Consider the following 15,564-nt stretch of genomic DNA (forward strand, 5'->3'; position numbering starts at 1 on the left):
AATTTTGAGTTGTATAAATGTTACTACAATAAAAACGTAAATTTTTGTAAAATTTAGAGGTGATCCCCAATCTTGGAGTTTGAAATATTTTCCATAAAATAGAGCATCCAAAGTTATCAAGAAGAATCTGTTAAAGCCTAATATTCTAATACCTAAATTCATTCTTTTCTATTTTCAAAAAAATATTGCTCTCCTGCTATGGACCAGGAAGTGGGTTAGGAACTAAAGATGAAACAATGAATAAAATAAGTGTGGTTCTCGGAGCTTACAATTCAACAGAGAATACTGATACTATAATCAGTCAATCATTATCTATTGACGACTGAATGAATGAATTCACACAATTTAAAAGTTTGGTGGTGTTATGGAGGGAAAGTGCAGACTATGGGAACTCAGACCTGAAGAAGAAGTTTCTGTGCCCCAGCACGAGAAGTGCCAGTGGGCGTGGGGGCTCTCAGTGCCCCTTCTCAAAGTCCACCACTGCTTATAGAGCAAGTGTTAGGCTAGGAGACTGACTGCCTGTGTAGACAATATTGGTTTGGCCAAATGAAGTGATATGCAATTTGCTGCTCCCAACCCTGTGGCTCTCTTCTGCTTAATTGTTCCTTTTATGCAGCAGCTCAGGAATGTCCATAGGGAAGAAATGGGGAGAAATAGTCCAAGCTACCAACAGATTAGGAAGGAACCCAAGCCACATGACGCTGGACCCTGCCCATGGTCCCTACCCATTGGAAGCCTGTCTTTTGGGAATTATCCCCCCTCTTCTAGAAGCTCTGGTCAAATGACACTGGACCTCTTCCCCTCACAGGATGGTTGGTGCTTTTCAACAGGAGCTTATTTATGCAGCATCTAATGCATCTCACAATTTTGTTTCAAGTAGCTTTGCCCCCAAACTAGACTGGAACACCTCGAAAAGCGATATATCTTCATTTTTACCACTCCTTTCCCAAGGCATATTGAATATGCTGCCACTAGTAAAAAATATTTGCACGTTGATTGGTTTCTATCAGAAGAGGGCCTATTTTAGTGCTTACTATACAACAGCCTCGACAGGCCCTAATGTCTCGTAGCATCTCCCAAAAGTAAAGAATCTTGGATTCATCGCATAACTACAACAGGGTAACTCATTACGTTAATAATTATCATACTCTGGTGGGCAGATTGTACCAGATCCTGGAATGTAATCAATTAATATCAAGCACTGAGTGTTATTAGTGTGTGTTCTTGCTAATCTAACATTCTCCCATCTGAAGCCAACCTGTGAGTATTTTCTTCAATCTTTCCCTAACTGCCTTCCAGACTCTGAATGCTATATCTGAGCACATTGCAAACAATGGAAGATGGGTTGTGACCCAAAGAGCTCACTGTCTTCTTCATGAAGAACACTGATGAAATTTAAAAGAATACAATAAGATAAACTTTCTAAGTAAGCTCCAAGAGATATACGCTGAATTATTTTTTCATTGCAAAAAAAAAAAAGTAATAGGTTAGTGGCAGCATTCTACAGAAAACTCTCTCTGGTAAAACTTAGTATGTATCCTATGGCGATATGATTCAATAATAGTTAAGGATTTTGATTTGGAGGTTGTTTCTTTTTTTCTTGCAAAGCACAAAACCTTTTGGCACCTGAAACTAGCAGAGCAGCCTATCCATTTAAAACCTTCTATCAGATGACTGGGACAATGCGATGTCTCCTATCAAGATGGGTAATATTAATATCAGTTTGCATCCAGTACAAATCTTCTCATAAATAAATAGAGCTAGAGGCACATTTTGATGGGAGAGGGCAGCACCCTGCTCCAGTCTTACTTAAAGATGGTCCTGGTTTAGTACAGATATGGCTTACTGGCAAAAAAAAAAAGAACAAAAACCATTGTTATCATCTGGTGAAGTGGTGAGACGTTCAGACATGAAGCATGAAGCTCAAGGAAACATTCTAGCTTACTCTTGAAGGCAAGTGGTTTACTTCACAGTGTTTTAAGGCTTTTATATATATATATATATATATTTTTTTTTTTTTTTTGTAGGGCAGAACAGTTTGTTTACTTGGAATCACCAAGATTCAAAATTCTGGTGGAAAACAGACACTAAGAAAGAGGGAAGAACAGAGATGAAAGGAAGGAAGAGCCTGAGTGAATTACACACAAAGCAAGACTTATCACCCTAAGTATAAGAAGCCGTGGGGAGAGAGCCTCCTAGGAAGAAATTTACTTTTTGGGGGGTAGAGATCCAGAACAGGAATGTGTTACACGAAAACTTATAAATTCTCTGGCCCCAAGAGCACCCAAGGAGGTGACTGTGGGTAACCTGCTGCCCTGGGGATGCAGAGTTGGGGTGACGTGAGCACCCCACCTTCCGTGGAAGAGGCACGTGGAGCAAATCTGTTCTGACACTTGCCGAATGGCACTGAGAACACTCTTTCCAAAACCCCTTCCTTTGTGAAGCCAGCCTTGTCTTTCTCGACTCCTGAACCAGACTGCTGGCCCTTAACCTCTCCTGTTTTGAAACTAGAAAGGAAGAGAAAGCTTAAAGGGGACTTCCATTTCAGGACTCGGTCTTCAAATTAACTTTATCAGGAAGATAAACAGGCAGGTGCAGCACTAAATGTGCCCTTCTGTTTAGCCATTTAAAGACGAATGAACACATTCTATTAGCCTGAACTGTTTTCCTTGCTCTTTCTCCAGGAATAATACACAGAAAGAAATATTTTAAAAGTTAAACCACGTGCTCTGCTTAATATGAAATCACCAAACAAAAGACTGAAGAGGCAGAGGTGGCAGGCATCACTTTGAGTTTTATTTTTTTACTTTTAAACACTCTTTACTCTGGAAATATGCCTGTATTTCATACTCAGAATATGGTTCAAACATTCTGTTCTTAGGAGATGTCCAGACAATAAATCAGACTTGGATATTTCGGAAAAAACAAAACAGAAGAGTAATGTTGAAAACTGCACTATAAGCACAATTGTTACTTCTATTTCCTGGCAATTAACATCCCATCGCTGGTTCTTTTTGCTAGAAATCAAAGGAGAAAGCCCTGATTTCAGCAGCAGAGTTTCTAAGAGCTGACTGGTTTTACTCCTATTTTTTTTTAATTTACAGAAAACTTATAGATACGATCTCAGGAGCAAAGCAGTTGAGGAGTTCCATGGTGCAGCTGCAAACTCTCGGCCCGTCTTGCCCAGACAGCCCCTCGCTCCACCAGCCTCCCCACAACACACACGTGTGCACACACACTTGCACGCACATAAAACTAAGGTGTGTGGTAACAGAAGAAGAGGGTCCCCGGAGGGCATGAACGGACCAGGATAAAGAGAAAGCAATTAGGACGGCATCTGGAGAGAAGGCGCTCAGGGCAGCCCCCACCGAAGAAGCAACAGTTCAGCTATGCATTGAAGAAGGCACAGGTGTTTGGACAGACCATTGTATGCCGAGATCTCTTAAAGATGACAGCACATCGCATACAACTTTGGTTTTCCTCAGTACTTGGAACACAGTAGAATATTATTCAGGGCACTAGGTATTGTTGGAGAAGCTGAAATCCAATAGTCTGCACTTGCAGCTAATTCATTTGAAGAGAAATGTCTAGTTAATAATCATTCCACCTTTCGTTGACCAGTATTTTCACCTAGGCGGTTTTATTTCATCTCTCCAGTAACTTTATGCCCAATTTAGTGAAAGAAAAGTGAGACTTTGGAAGGTTAACTGTAGAAGAACTGACCTCTAGGATTTTGGTTGGCAAGCCTGAGCCGGCAACACAGGCTGCAAAGAGAAGTAAAACCCGGCAGGGATGAGTTGGCTCCCGCACACCATTTTCATCAAGGCTAAGGAAGGCACAGGCACTGTCAGTGCTCTATCTATGTAATATCTGACTGGGCTCGCAAGGAAAGAGCGAAGGAAACGATCTAAGATGGCTGGGCAGCTTCTTCCTCCCCTTCTCCGGTGGGCCTGGCGCTCTCCTGCGCACACAACTCTCACCTGACTCACAGTAAACAAATGCAGGAAAATAAAAAACTGGAGGGTTTTCTAGGCCGTGTGTTAAAAATACACCTCCCTGAAGCTAATGCCAAGAAGCAAACATGTAATTGCTATTTGCATTTGTTTCAGTGAAGAAAATAAAAGGGGAAATAACAGTCTCGGGGACCACAAGTATTCAGGTAGAAGCTGAAGGGCATGGAGAGGGGGACTGCAGTGGAAAGGTCTGCGGTGGAGTTTGGGAAGAAGGAAAACCGGGTCCTCTCTGGGCAGGGTCTGGTGAAGGGAAGGGTCCCTCACAGACCGATGGACAGAGCCTCCTGGCTCTCATCACTGCCTCAGAGCTGGGAAGCCCACTCCTGGGGCTTCATTATGGGGCAAGAAGCCACCACGTAAAGAGAGATACAAATGCAGACACCCATGGCCTCATTTATCACAGAAAGACTAGATAATGTAAATGTCCATCAAACAACAGGGGACTGGTTAAATAAAATTAGGCAAACATTGCCCACTCATTAAAATTATTTTTATAGGGCATATTTAATGCCATAGCAGAATTTGTATTATACAGTTAGTTTACTCCCGAAAAGCTAGAAACACACCACTATGTATAATGTGTTCAACTATGTCAAAATGCAAATACATAAAAGATTGCAGTGAAATGCCAAAATGTTAACAGTGGTTTCATTCTGTGTAATAGCATTGCTGTTTTCATTGTTTATGCTTTTGTTACTTTCTGAATGCGTTTGTGCCATTCTTACACTAAGAAAACGCAATCTTGTTTTTTAAAAAGAATGAGACAGTTTGAAGAATTATAAGATGATTAAGAAAGGGGTAAAATTTTTGTTCTTGATGAGAAAATTAATCCTATAGTATATTAGTCTTATAAAGCAATGTGACTCTCCATGTTTTAAGCAGCCCAAGCCATCTCTTCTTAATTTCAAAAGTAAACATAAGTATACATTTTTTGTTCATTAAAAGAGAGTATACTTCATTTTATTTTGAAAATGGAGGCTAATTTGTAAAAACTTTCGAACACCTGGGTTCTCAAATCATCACCTTAATGGAGGCTGTGTAAGGGTCAAGAAAAAACCTGCTGTCAAAGCAGCTGCCTACTGCACCGGCACTTTAAAGACCAGGCGATAACCACCACATGCTAGGGTAACAATCTGTAGTCTTACATCCTACATCTTCTCTGGTTTTCTCCTTCCTTCCTGTCTCCCTCCTTTCCTTCCTTCCTCCCCTCCTTCTTTCCCTCATTTTTTTCCATCCTTCTTTTCTCCCTTCCTCCCTCCCTCCCTTCCTCTCTTCCTTCCTTCCATTTCTTTATTTTTTGGCCTTTTACCTCTAACCTGAGAAAGTCCAGTCCAAAAGGCTAAACCAATGGGAAATAGAATGGAATATCATATTCTTCTAGATCTCTCATCCAAGTTTATCTTTAGAATATTTCTTCTTTTTTCTCTGCCTCCCAAAGTTCCAGTGACGTCCTTGATGGAACCTTTGTTTGGGTAAAAGGATCTTAATAATGCCAGTTTCTCAGGAGTAACAAAATGTTGTTACTTGTTAAGAAGTAAGTAAGGAGGGTGCATTCCCCTAGGTCTGGGGTTAAATCAAAGCCCAGATCTTTATCTTTAATACCCCGGGCCAATGTGATGTCATACCGTTTACTACTTTTAAACTGTGTGTCTTTCTCTGCTTGGCCTTGGTTTGCCTTCTCGAGAAGATTGTGCTATTTCTACCTGTCACTATTTTGTGGAAAAGATTGTTTAGGGTCCCTCACAGTCAGCTGCACATCGGCTGCTATGGTATCCAATCTCATTTTCATTAACCTCATTACCCCACCATTTTTAAAGGATATACTGAGTGAGTGTTGATTTTCTCAAACCAGTTTTATAATACGGATGAAAAATTTAAGTTCCTAGGAGTTAGCATGATACAACTAGAGACATAAGTACAGTCTTGCCTATCAGAGATGTTTGAATAAATATTTTGACATCTTAAGATATTTTACAAAAAGTTTTTTTAAAAAAAGATAAAAAAAGAAAAACACTGGTTTGTGAAGCAGGTCGCTTCTAAAATTTTAAGTAAAAGTGGCATAATCAAAGACTATATATAATTTATTGTTTTTAATTAGCTCAATTGACACTGATAGAGCATTCATTTACTTATTCACAGGTATCCAACCACCGACACCTCCCCTATGCCAGGAATTATTCTAGAGCATACTGCCGTGAAAATGCTACCCCAGTGTCTACCTTCAAGCTGGGTACATTCCTGTGGGGCCAAGAGATGAAAAAATTCAAATAATTAGAATTATAAAGGTACAGTCAGTTTTGCTATGATCTTTGTTTTAAAAATGCAAATTTGTTCTAACACGGACGATATATTAGGGAGCAATTTGAGCATAAGGCAAATTTTGTTTTGCTTCCCTGTGATATCATCTATGAGCAATACTAGGTGAATAGAGAAAACTGCAGCCAGCCAAGCAGAGCTAAGAAGGAAAACACAGAACACCTAGGCATAATTTCGAATGTCTCTCAGCTCGCTCAGTTCACTGAGCGTGCTGTGAGCCAGCCCTGCCCGCATGGGGTGTGGTAGCACTCCTTCCAATTTCAGGCCACCTTCCTTCCACCACCTTGGAAGGCTGCAACCCTTTTGAGACCCACTCCCACAAGCAAACTTCAGACCCTTTCAAGGTAAAATGCCACTTTTAGCGCAGCGTTTACCTATTTCTTGTCCATTTAACTGGTGTGAAGGCGGGCTGTGGTGTTTATTAGATTCCACCATTTTTTTAGCATGTTACTGATGAAGATGATGTGCCCTCACCTCATTTTCCCCCTTGGCCTAGTGGTTCTTGAGGGGTGATTTTGCAGAGTGCATAATCGCAGACCTGCCTGCAGTCATGAGGGCTGGGAAGGAAAGACATGGGGCTAAGGCAGTAAAGAGCTGGAGCGTCCACTGAGAAGAGGTGGTCTGGGAAGGCCTCACTCAGAAGGTGGCTCGCGCATGATAACCTGCAGGAGAAGAAGGATGGCGATGCTGGGCGTTGGTGAGAAGGCGGTCTAGGCAGGTGACGGCATGGTCAAAGAGCACGTTAAGGAAGGCTGAGGCTGGAGGCTGGGGAAGTTAGATGATCAAGAAGAAGAAGAGGGGCCGAGGAGCTCAGACTCTGACCTGAGAGGAATGAGAATCCCTGAGTGGTTTGAGCAAGGGAGTTAGCAAGAAACAATCGGCTCTTAGGAGCACTGTACACAGCAGAAGAAGAGAACGGGGTCAGGGAGCTCAGTGAGGAGTCTCTCTCAGTAGGTTTGTAGGAGAGTTGGGTTATCCTTGGAGAAGGGATGGGATGTGTTTCAGATATGGACCTGGTAAGTCTTCTGAATGAAGGCACACTAGAAAAGGAGAAACTGGGAAGCAGGGAGAACTGCCAGCATTAGGCTCCTCCCAACAGAGCAGGGCAGTGCTGTGTGCTTTACTTACATTATTAACTCATTTCATCTGAAACCACCCCATTTTGTGGGCTGGAACACGGAGATGAGAGAGCTTAAATAATTCACCTTGAATCACGCCTTGGGAATGCAAATCAGTTTGCCCCAGACACCAGTCTTCTCCTTCACGCCCACCGGCACACACCTGCAGTGAGAAAGTGGACCCTGAAAAACAGGCCAGCGGGCTGTGTGCAACCTTCCCATGATACTGCCGGGCCCTCGGTCCCCAGGAGTGGCACACTGAGTGGTCTCTACCCCACCGTCCCTCATCTGACCTGACACGGTGTTTCCCACCCTGCTTAGAAGTGGTTTGACCTTCCCGCCTAATCCATCAGGTCCTCTGAAAGCTAAGATCTGTCAGGGGCAGTAGAGGGAGCGCCGTGGTTAGACTTGGGGCCAGCTCCTAGAGAGAATGCATTAGCCATTTTGTACTTTTCTGTATATTTACTTCAATTAAAAAAAATAAAGATTAACAAACATTTAAATATCTGGAGAGATGTGTTTTACCATTTCCCTCTCTGTTCCAAAGAGAATATTCTCTTCTGGTTGGCTAGAGATGGGCACTGAATGACTAGTGAGTGATTCTGGGGCAAAAGAACTGACAGCTCTAAAAATGGGCTCATTCACAAAACTGCCCACTTCTGCAAGCAGGCCTTTGGCAGAGAAGTGGAGATAAAGCAGGGATGGGGGTGGGTGCTAGACTCTGACATCCCATCTCTTTCTACAAGATAACACAATCTCAAGGTGAGGCACTCCCTTCGTTATTGTTCCCATAGTCATTAGGCAAATATTTATTTGGCTCTGGTCTGAAATTTGACTTATCAATCTGTTAGCAGGAAGAACAATGAAGCCAGCAGGCAATGATCTCTCTAAGAAAGTCCAAAGTGCACTATTTCAGTACACAGTACTTTATCTTTCAAGACAGATTAAAAAAAAAAAGATTCTCCTCCCAGATATGAGTGAACAAAATGTAAACTTTCTTTAAAAGAAAGAAAAAAACAATTGGGAAACTCCTTTCTTGAAATAATAGCTATAAAGCAAATGTATTGATAAAGAGGGACACTGATAAAATTAAAGAACCGTGTCTGATTCAGACCTCTCAGTGAACGTCCCACTCCCCGTCTATCTACTTGCCATTGAACATTCTATGTTGAGGGACAATGACCTGGCAAGAAAGAGAACTGATGGGCATAAATGGACCCAACTGGGAAGTGTGAGTCTCTAAGGACATTAGTGGACAAGGGATACAGACATGGCCCTCACCAACACATGTCCACTGGTCCTGTGCCACAGCTGATGGTGGCATGGAGTTCTGCAGAAGGAAAGCGATGCACTAAACCTACAAACACAGCCTAGCCCATCTGTCATAAACACCAGGTCCAAAGGCCACAGGTGCAGATGGCACTAAAAAGTAAAAATTACCCTTGGGCAAAGGCCTCTTGATAGAACAGGATTGGTTTCCAATCAATAAATGGGCTAACAACAGTCTATTCATTTTTGGCACCTGTTGTTTCTTCCTCTCTCTGGTTCACCATGAATAAAACAGTTTTATTTATGAGAGATGTTGTGTGTACACAGGACTGGCCTTCTGTCTATTGTTAACTAGGCAAAGTTTGTCTTCGGTGTCCTCCCTAGCCAGCTGGCCAGTCCTACTTCCTTTCTCTCCCACCAGGTGTCAGGGCCTCTGTTGGCTGTCCAAACTGCACTAGCCTTCGCTCATGCTCCTGGGTAAATATCACTTAATTGCATAAATGTTGCTTTAACACCTAGTAGGAAAAGTGATTTCAAGACAAGCAGAGGAAAGTTTGAAAGAGCTGTAAAACACAGCCATTGCCTCATATCCCTGATATATCACTGAACAAAGCAATCATGCACAGATAAGCAAAGTACAGACATTTTAACAATCTAAGACAAAGGCAACCAGATTGCTATGGAAACAGGGAGGAAGGAGACTTAATTCCAAATGGGGAAATTTGAAAAGACTTTGGGGAAGAGGTGAGATATGAACTACAACATGAAGAATGAGGACTGGATGGGTTTCAAATAGCAGGAAAAGGGAGGAAAGGCATTCTAAGTGGAGGGAAGAGTGAAAAAAAGTGTGGAATTTGGAGGGTCAGGCAGTGCTAGGGGGTAATAGACCGCATGTTGTGTTGACACTGGATCCACCAATGGCTCACTGTTTGAACTCTGAAAATTACTTAGCGTCTATGAACTTTCATTTCCTCATCTGTGAAAGAAATATGCATTCAATCAATAAATGTTTATTGAGGACCTTATATGTGCCATGTTCTGCACATGGTGTTAAGGGCACAACTGAATTAAGAATATTGACCATATAGGGTTTATGTTAGTATTAAAAGAGAATGTGCATGTGAAGAACTTTTAGCACAGGACCTAGCAAGGAGTATGTTTTAAGAAGTAAATGCAGATGCTGTTGGTGAGGGCGATGGTGAGAGTAGGGGTGGTTGTGATGGTGTTGGTGAGGTGGTAAGGGTGAGGGTGAGGTTGTGCTGGTTATGGTGGTGATGGGGATGGGGTGGTTGTAATGATGGTGAAGGTGGTAGGAGGGTGATGGTGAGGAGGGTCATGACGGAGGTGGTGTTGTTAAGGGTGGTGGCGAGGGTGAAGGTAGTAGTGATGGTGATGATGGTGGTGGTGAGGGTGGTGGCTGTGATGACGGTGGTGGTCGAGGTCGTGGTGGAGGTGGTGGTGAGTGTGATGGTGAGGCTAGTGGTGATGGTGGCCATGGTGGTAGAGATGGTGATGGCAATGATGCTGCTGCTGCTGCTGGTGGCGATGGTGATTATATGGTGGTAGTGATGATGAGGATAGTGATGGAGGTGGTCGTGGAGGTGGTGGTGAGGGTGGTAGAGGTGGGAGTGAAGATATTGGTGATGGTAAACTATTTTCTAAGCTGGGAATGCAGAGTATGTAGCAGAAGGCTAGCAAGCATGATGCCTGCCAAGAGTTTAAGAGTAGATCGCTTCACTGGGATAGTCTGGACATAGTGATACAATTCTCATGTGGAATTAACTCGGGTGTACAGAGTTCTGAGCAGGCAACAGTGACACCTGAGGTCCCTAAAACCCCACTTTTCTCTCCACTCACAAGACCAGTTCTGTGTACAATTCAAACACCCATTAAAATGTATTTAATTGACTCCTGACAGGAAGGTATTAAGAGCAATATATCCTTCTCTGCTCTTTGTAGAAAACATTGTCAGTGCTCCCTCCTCTTTAGAGCTATGCCACAGTTCCTTAGAGCCTGCAGCAAGGCAAAGAACTATCAGAAAGAGAAAGAAAAGACATGCAGAGCCAACTTTTCAGTATAGACTATATCTAAGCAAGTTGCCTCAAAATGCATTGTAATTTGTAAATCCTGTTTTCTATTGACTTACCATATGAAACTGGAGGTGTGCTCCTCTAAATAGATCTGTCAAGGCATGAGAAAATTGAGTCATACCCAAGAGAGCACTAGTTTTGCATATGTAAGGGAAATGAAAACATTTTACGAAGCCGTTAGTAGTAAAACTTCTGGACGATCTCTTAATGCACACCTCCACACACACAGACATGTAAAGGCCTGTCTCTACTCACTTCAAAATATAAGCAACAGGTTACTGCCAAAATAACCTTAATAAAATCTTCATCATATTTTCCTGCTCACAGATCTTCAGAAACACCCACTATCACTTAGAAGATTCGCTACAATAATGTCCCAAAGGCACAGCCTCCCTCCCCCAGTCTCTAGTCTTCTCCTCCTTCTCAAGGAAGGTCATCGTGGTCTAGCAGAAACAGGGAAGTCTTCTTAGACTGTCCCTTTTTACTTACCCCTGGAACCAACCCTTAGTAATTGCTGTCAGTTTCACCTATCAAATTGATCCTTTGTAGGTTTTGAATTTGGAATCTTGCTATAAATTGGCTTTGCCTATTCTACTCTTTCTTAAAATGAAAAAAAAAACAATGTCTTTAGAAAATTTTACTATCTACATTAAGGGAAGGGGTTTAGTGTAGGCAGAAAGCCTCAAAACATATAGGAAAAATGTCTTTTAAGTCTTCTTTTTTTTCAATTTCTCCCCAAATCTCACAGCTCATGGGAATTGTGGGACTTGCTCAAACCTCTGTACCTGTACTTTCCACATCCCAGCCTGGGCCGGCTCTAGTTTTGTCTGTCCCAGTTCCTTCTTTGACCTCCTCTTTCCTTTCACTTCTTTAATTCCTAGATTTTTTAATCCTAGTAGTTCCTCTGTTCTTCCAGCCCTGCAAAACAAGAATATATTCCTCCCAGACTTCTTTCAAGGAGTGAAGGGTAGAATATGTTAAAAAACCAAATTTACATTTAATATTTCCTGTCACAAAAAAAGCATTGCCTTTTACTCTGAACTGCCTCATCCACATAATTTAATTTGTCAAACCAATATAAAAATTCCTTAAGAGAAGGGCCTAGAGAACTCTTGCTAAATGAATGAACATGCTACCCTTCCCAAAACCAGTCTTCCGTGCTTCATACAAACTGTTGTCTGTAGAAAATGAATTTCTGATCAACTAAAGGGATGAGAATCCACAGAAATATGTCAGAGACAATGATTCAAGACACAAGAGCAGATGAGTGTGGAGAGGAGAACATTTCTTGAAACATATGATAAGGAGGCACGGAAGGCTGTAAAGTGAGTCACTAGGAAGGTCTCTCTTGTTTGAAAAATTCCTTCAAAGTAAATTTCTAAGTATTTATGTCATAGAGTATCTGGACCAGGGCAGAGCAGGACTCTGAATTCTTTCATCTAAGGACCACCACCAGGATCTTCCTGGGTCTTTCATTCAACAGTGATTCACTAAGCATCTACTATGGGCCAAGAACTGTTCTGGGTGCTGGGAATAGAGCAATGAACAAAGAAGACACACACCCAGCCATTGTGGAACTCACTGTTGAGAAAATAAACAAAAAAGATAAGCACGACATATGTATTTCATTAGAGAGTCCCAAGTGCTTTGGAAAGCAAAGACAGAAAGCCACTAGAAGGGGGAATGGGGTTTACCAATTTAACAGGATGGTCAAGAAAGGCTATACTGAGAAATTAACATTAGAGTCCTGAAGTGGGGGAGCTCGGAGATGTTTTGGAAGAACTTGCCCGCCTCATGAGAACTAGATTGCAGTTCAAGCGTAGTCAAACCACATCTGCTCAACCGGAAGTTTCCATGGTAGAGAGAAGCCAAGTTACAGACTAACCGGGTTGCTCATGAGAAAGAACTTATCCTAAGGGAGGGAGGAAACTGGCATGCTGACTGGGATTCCAACACAGAAAACTGTGCTGACCTGCGGGACAAGCCACGTGGGCTGGACAGGGTGGTCTCTAGGCAACTGCAGTGCTCTCTTCCCAAAGTATCCAATTTTAGGATTCAAGAAACGTGGGGACAATAGGCCAAAACATAGTTTGTGGACTTAGAAAAACCTAAACTTCTGATTGCTTACAAAATTACTAAAGTTGGTGAGATTATAGAAATTAGAAAGTAGGCAAACGTACAGAATATTTATGTCCACAATATACAAACAAAAAAATGGGCACTAACAAAAATAAAATACAAAACAACATTTCTAATTCTTAATGTGGTTTTAAGGGACTGAACCAAGAGCAACATTAAACAGGAAATGAATATGTCTGGGTAAATTACAAACTATAAAATAAAAGGAATAGAAACATAGGTGACAAGAAATCAGGCTATGCCATCCTAGCAGATACCAAACACGATCACTGATGGAAAAAACAGCTGTTCTAATATATGACTTAATCCTTCTAGTGCTTACTTTATGTCTTTAAGTAAAATAATTTATCAATTTTATTATTAGATTTATCAGTTTTGAACAGAATCTGTTATTATTCTGTATGGAAGGTAAAGAACTATCTTCCTTATCTTACTGTCTTGTCCCCTCTCCCAAACTCTCCATTTTTATTAATAATATTGTAACATTTATCCCAATTCAAAGCATTTCCATTTTATTCTGTAAACACAATTTTCACAGCTGGTTCACTATTTATCCATGGTCTTCACTCTTGAACTTGCCTGGCTGTCTTTTATCATCAAATATTTCTCTATGAACAGCTCAAAGGAACTAATTCCCCAAATCCCTGAAACTTTTAAAAATGCTTTTTCACTATCTTTTTTTGTGAACAACAAACTTGGCTGGATTTTGAATTGAAACCTTGAGTTACACCATCCCTTAAAACTTTCTTTATTGCCTCTTCCTTGATTCACACTATGAAGAAGTCTGAGGCCTGCTTATTTTATTTTAACTTTAGATTTAATTCTTCCTTGGTTTTAGGAAATTTTTCTTCTATTGTATTTTTTGAATACCAGTATTCCTACTTTGCCTCAGCATTGCCTTACCTTCCATTTTTAGTTTATATGGCTAGTTGATTTGGTCTCTTTTTTAATGCTTCAATCAAAGGAACTCTTCTAAGCATTTCCTCTCTGTTACTCATCTGGTTTTCAAGTAAACTGCTATTCTGCTTCTTGGTTATTCTAATTGATTAGTTCTTTAATGGCATTTTTAAATCTCCAATTTGTTTTCTTAACACCATTCTATTTCCATTAAATTAATTCTTTATATTTGTTAATCAATTTGATTTCCTATTTGTTTCCTTAAATGAATGGTCTATTTAAGTACTTCCACATTTTCTTAAAAAGGATTTGCATTATTGTTACTTGCACCAAAATTACATACATATATATATAGTGTAGAAAGTCAAGAAGGGTTTCATTAAAAAAAAAGTGTCTTGCTCTTTGAGTTTCAACTTTAACCATTAACTATTAAAATTCCACTTTAGGGAAGTGGATGTGGCTCAACTGATAGAGTGTCCATCTACCATATGGAGGGTGCAGGGTTTGATCCCCAGGACTTCCTGACCCATGTGGAGCTGGCCCATGTGCTGTGCTGCTGCGCGCAAAAAGTACCGTGCCACACAGGGGTGTCCGCTGCATAGGGGTGCCCCACGCGCAAGGTGTATACCCCGTAAGGAGAACCGCCCCACATGAGAAAAGCACAGCCCGCCCAGGAGTGGCGCCACACACACAGAGAGTTGATGCAGCAAGATGACACAACAAAAAAGAGATGAAGTTTCCCAGTGCTACCATATAATGCAAGCAGACAGAGAAGAACACACAGCAAACAGGCACAGAGAGCAGACAATGGAGGGGAAGGGGAGAGAAATAAGTAAAAAAAAGTTTTTTTAATTCTACTTCAAAAGATAGGATTTGACTCTCTTTCCTCTTACCCAACCAAAGCACTGTCTTTCATAGTCATATATAATTCTAATGTAATTTTGTGTGGTATGAAGGTCAGGCTAATACAGTCACTCACAGTTGAGAAATACAGAACATATGATTAGTTCCCTTTGTACCCCACTTTCTGTTCTTCCTGGAGAAGCAAAATAGAGTGGTGGCCAAGAGCATGGGTTCTGGACCCAGGCTGCTGTAAATCCCACCCATCTCCTACCAACCATGTACCTCAGGTCTACGCACTTAACCTGAGTTTGTTTAAATGGGAAACATGGGTAGCAATTAGTATTAATAGTTACTTCACAGAGTTGTGAGGATTAAACAAGCCATATAGATACATTGCTTAGCCGAGTACCTCATACATAGTAAGTGTAGGTTGTGATCATCAGTATCTATAAAGTCGGATTTGCTGAGAGCTTTGAGGCTTGAGCTTCAGGGCCCCTCACTTATGCAGGACCCCTCCACAATCCTGGGAAGAGTCCTATTGATGTGCTCATATGGTTATATGTCTTTGTAAAATTTGAAAAAAAAGATAGTTTAACTATACTGATTGAGACCATAAGCTCTTTTACTCCAACTTCCCTTCTTTCAGTTTTCCTTGTATGGGGAGTTCTGGAATGGTAACAGGCATTTGGGGAGGGGCGGGGCGGGACTCAGATTAAGTGAGAGTTAAGTTAGGGATACATTTAATTTGGATTTAGCGGACTACGTGCAGTTGGAAGTCACTTTGTGTCTAGCTGAGTCATTGCTAGCCAACCTAGTATAGGAATGATTTGGGAGTACCTGCCTCCCACCAACTGCCAACTGCTCCAGCCCAAGACAGAG

The 15,564-nt window shown here is 41.4% G+C and overlaps 1 protein-coding gene across 2 annotated transcripts in view; it reads right to left on the reverse strand.

Annotated features, from left to right (window-relative positions):
• Positions 1 to 15,564, reverse strand: part of ST18 (ST18 C2H2C-type zinc finger transcription factor) — a 292,702-nt gene that overhangs the window by 263,824 nt on the left and 13,314 nt on the right. The window contains exon 2 of one of the 2 annotated variants that reach the window (XM_058275527.2): positions 7,535 to 7,610. The exons of the other annotated variant lie outside the window; for it this stretch is intronic. The gene's annotated coding sequence lies outside the window, so the exon portion shown is untranslated. The remainder of the gene's footprint in view (positions 1 to 7,534; positions 7,611 to 15,564) is intronic. 2 annotated transcript variants of the gene reach the window in all.

The sequence above is a fragment of the Dasypus novemcinctus genome, chromosome 14, assembly GCF_030445035.2.
Source record: "Dasypus novemcinctus isolate mDasNov1 chromosome 14, mDasNov1.1.hap2, whole genome shotgun sequence".
Taxonomy (NCBI): Eukaryota; Metazoa; Chordata; class Mammalia; order Cingulata; family Dasypodidae; genus Dasypus; species Dasypus novemcinctus.